Source organism: Penaeus vannamei, chromosome 38 (genome assembly GCF_042767895.1).
Source record: "Penaeus vannamei isolate JL-2024 chromosome 38, ASM4276789v1, whole genome shotgun sequence".
In the NCBI taxonomy this organism is placed as follows: domain Eukaryota; kingdom Metazoa; phylum Arthropoda; class Malacostraca; order Decapoda; family Penaeidae; genus Penaeus; species Penaeus vannamei.
Window position 1 is genome coordinate 25,421,360 of NC_091586.1, and position 5,000 is coordinate 25,426,359.

Consider the following 5,000-nt stretch of genomic DNA (forward strand, 5'->3'; position numbering starts at 1 on the left):
CGGAGAAAGAGACAGAAACAAAAGTAGAAAGATATATGGAACGTACGGTAAGGAAATAGAAATATAAACAAAAATCTCATGTTGGGATAGTATTCGTCAGGAATTGAACCCGAGTCTGTCGCGTAGGAGGCGACCGCGCTAACCACTACACCACGAAGACATGTAATTGTTTAAAGAATTTCTCATTTAAATTGCTAAACAAGGGTAATTCATGCTTAATCATGCGCAAATAGCTTCATAGTTCATGTTTAAACCTTGTTATCTACCATGATGTAACCGGAAGCGAAAATAATGAATTATTTCGCTCCCCTTGTAGCTGAACGCAAAATTACTTCTAAATGATTTGAAAGAATATCCAATTATTTGAACAAAATGTTTACCCTTTTGTTTCAACCCTAATAATGATATTGATAATAATAGCAATAATAACCATAACGGCAGCAACAATTAGTCACAATGGCAACACAAGTACAAAAACGTACAATTCGTAATTAGTTCACAAAAAGCAAAAAGGTTCTAAGTACGTTTGATAATCCTTTATGGAAAGAAATCCTGAATCCTTTACTATCAAATATTTTCTGTTTTTTTTCTCTTTTGATCTTAATGTTCCGTCGAGAGAAAATGGACCTCTACGTTTTCGGAGGTCCGTAAACGTTTACATACCGATGCATTTGCACAGTTTTATAGTGTAAAGGATCGAATACTGACAACAGAATTACAGAAAACTATTCATCATCGCGCAACTCTGATTAGCACATAAGATAAGATCAGCGAAAAAATATCTGAAATATGAGGTGATATCTCTTCTTGAATGTATTAATACCTCACTACTGCACACTCCGTGAATATGAAATTTGTATAAAAAGTAGATTCGTAAGATAAACTATTGCTTACAAGTATTTTTGAAATACATAATAATCATGACATGAACATGAAAATAACGACAGCTCTATAACTTACTATGCAATGAAAGCAAGTATTATCATATTGTTGTATAATGATGTGAAATAAGGATACCATAACTAAAAATTTGACAGGAGTTCAATTAGGAACCGAAAGGGAAAGGTAAACTACGTGTCTGCAGCTTGGCTAACGTGGTATTTCGTTATACAAACCACATAAGAAACTTTTTAGAAAGTAAACATGATCTAGAAAGAGAAGCTAAATATATACTCATTCAGGGGCGGCGCTAGAAAACCTTTTTTGGGGGGGGTGTCGGGAGCAAAATTACCGAGTAACATTTTAAAAATCAAATCCACACTTCATGCTTTTTAACATCTTGGTTCAAAAAGGACCAAATTGAAATGAAAATTCAAACTTCGAGAGTTACAAACCACGATAATTGATTTCTTAAATTATGCCGACCACCAAGTTTGCTGAGTAAACTGTATTTATTTTCTCCATTCTGCCGAGTGAAATGACGATTTGTGACCTTTGGGGGGTGTCGCACCCCCCCTCCGTGGCATCGCGCCTGTACTCATTTAACATATTTCACTTTGATAGCACACACACACACACACACACACACACACACACACACACACACACACACAGAGAGAGAGAGAGAGAGAGAGAGAGAGAGGCATACCAATCAGCGATCATTATTGAATACTAAAGTGCAAATGATGGAAATGATAACGCCATGGATACCATATTCATAGTTGAGAAAGTAAACAGACAGCATTTTAACGGTCGTATTTCAAAGAAGCGAATACATGCAATTTATCTCTAATAGTTCCAGTCTTTCTTTGTCACTGACATCATCTCGCTAATTGTCTTTTTCTTGATTTTTTCCTCTCATTCTTTCTTGTTAAATGATAATCCTTATAATAGTGGACATATCAACGATGAAAAGGAGGGTAATGGTGCTATGCTAAATATCCATAGTTTTGATAATTATGATGCTAATAGTAATGATTACAATCATAATACTTAGAATATTAACAATGAGAGTAAATGATGATAACATTGGCTAGTACACAGTAACATCCTCATCAGAGAAAATGGGCAGAATTAAAAGGAAAACGGGGAAGCACAGTGTTGAGAACCTGCTATTATACTTTTCCTTGTTTTGAGGTTCATTTTATCTTTATCAAGTTTAATTTTGATTTTTCTTGTCTTTTATCTAATTTACAGTTTAAACTCACACACACACACACGCATACAACGAGTAATCAATTCTCGTTGGTTTACTAGGTCATGTTCGCAGGAAATAGCAATCCAAAGTGACCAGATTATATTATCACAGAAAAGGGATAGAATTTAAAGGAAAACGAGGAAACCCACTATTTAGAATCTTTGATGGTAGATTTCGGTGTTTTAAAGCAAACTATTTTGACCGTTTGATAACGTTTACCTAAAGGTTTTTATCTATTTTTTTAAATCTCCATTAATCAGAAAAACGTTTCATTTATATATAAAGCATATCTTTGATGAAATAATAGGAAAATAAGACAAATAATCAAAGTTAACTTATAGACAGTGGATAGGAAAGGTAAAATTTAGCTGTCGCAATGCAATAGTAGTGGTATTTCCACACCTTGGCAGCTGTACTCTCTGGATTGTCTAGTTTAAATTTTGATTTCATTACGAGCCAGAAGGAGGATTTGTTTATTTTATGACGCTGTGAACTAGTGACAATAGACCTTTCAGATTATATAGCTAATTATCAAGCTACCGTAAAAAAAAGGAAAAAAGAGAGAGAAAGAATCATTCTTCTCTCCTATGAAACCGTATTTCTAACCAGAAGCAGGCAAAGTGGAACGAAGATAACACTAAGCAAGATCATAAAACGAAATTAGCTTCTTTTGCCTCTTTCCTTCCTTCCACCTTTTCTACCCCGGGCTTCGTTTTTATTTCTTTCTCTTCATCACCTGTTCGTCCTCTTCGTCCTCCTCGCATCCTTTGCTTCTCATGTCACTAATACAATCATTTGATTATGAGGACCTAAAATTATGAAAGACAACAATGCAAAAAAAAAAAAAAAAAAAAAAAAAATCAAAACCTCCAATTCCTTCATACTCCTTCGCATTATAAACACCGGAGAAAGAGACAGAAACAAAGTAGAAAGATATATGGAATGGACGGTAAGGAAATAGAAATATAAACAAAAATCTCATGATGGGATAGTATTCGTCGGGGATTGAACCCGAGTCTGTCGCGTAGGAGGCGACCGCGCTAACCACTACACCACGAAGACATATAATAGTTTAAAGAATTTCTCATTTAAATTGCTAAACAAGGGTAATTCATGCTTAATCATGCGCAAATATCTTTCTACCCCGGACTTCGTTTTTACTTCTTTCTCTTCATCACCTGTTCGTCCTCTTCGTCCTCCTCCCATCCTTTGCTTCTCATGTCACTAATATAATCATTTGATTATGAGAGGAATACATTGTGAAACAACAAAGCAAAAAAAAAAAAAAAAAAAAAAAATCAAAGCCAATTCCTTCATACTCCTTCGGAGAAAGAGACAGAAACAAAAGTAGAAAAATATATGGAACGGAAGGTAAGTAAATAGAAATATAAACAAAAATTCATGCATAAACATACTTAGAGTAGTATTCGTCTGGAATTGACCCCGAGTCTGTCGCGTAGGAGGCGACCGCGCTTATCTCTACACCACGAAGACATATTTTAGATGAATGAATTTCACAACTAAATTGCTAAACAAGGGTAATTCATGCTTAATCATGCGCAAATATCTTCTTAGTTCATGTTTAAACCTTGTTATCTACCATGATGTAGCCGAAAGCGAAAATAATGAATTATTTACCTCCCCTTGTAGCTGAACGCAAAATTACTTCTAAATGATTTGAAAGAATATCCAATTATTTGAACAAAATGTTTACCCTTTTGTTTCAACCCTAATAATGATATTGATAATGATAGCAATAATAATCATAACGGCAGCAACAATTAGTCACAATGGCAACACAAGTACAAAAACGTACAATTCGTAATTAGTTCACAAAAAGCAAATAGGTTCTAAGTACGTTTGATAATCCTTTACGGAAAGAAATCCTGAATCCTTTACTATCAAATATTTTCTGGGATTTTTCTCTTTTGATCTTAATGTTCCGTCGAGAGAAAATGGACCTCTACGTTTTCGGAGGTCCGTAAACGTTTACATACCGATGCATTTACACAGTTTTATAGTGTAAAGGATCGAATACTGACAACGGAATTACAGAAAACTATTCATCATCGGGTATCTCTTATTAGCACATGAGATAAGATCAGCGAAAAAATATCTGAAAAATGAAGTGATATCTCTTCTTGAATGTATTAATACCTCACTACTGCACACTCCGTGAATATGAAATATGTATAGACAAAAGTAGATTCGTAAGCTAAACTATTGCTTACAAGTATTTTTGAAATACATAATAATCATGACATGAACATGAAAATAACGACAGCTCTATAACTATGCACAGAAAGCAAGTATTATCATATTGTTATATAATGTGAAATAAGGATACCATAACTAATCTTGTTATTCAATACAAGCATTGTCAGTGACAACAATGCCAACGACGGGAAAATTTGACAGGAGTTCAATTAGGAACCGAAAGGGAAAGGTAAACTACGTGTCTGCAGCTTGGCTAACGTGGTATTTCGTTATACAAACCACGTAAGAAACTTTTTAAAAAGTATACATAATCTAGAAAGAGAAACTAAATATATATTCATTCAGGGGCGGCGCTAGAAAACTTTTTTTGGGGGTGTCGGGAGCAAAATTACCAACATTTTTAAAATTATATCCACACCATACTTTTTAATATCTTGTTTCGCCTGTACTCATTTAACATATTTCACTTTGATAGCACACACACACACACACACACACACACACACACACACACACACACACACACACAGAGAGAGAGAGAGAGAGAGAGAGAGAGAGAGAGAGAGAGAGAGAGAGAGAGAGAGAGAGAGAGAGAGAGAGAGAGGCATACCAATCAGCGATCATTATTATAATTTAACTTTGAAAT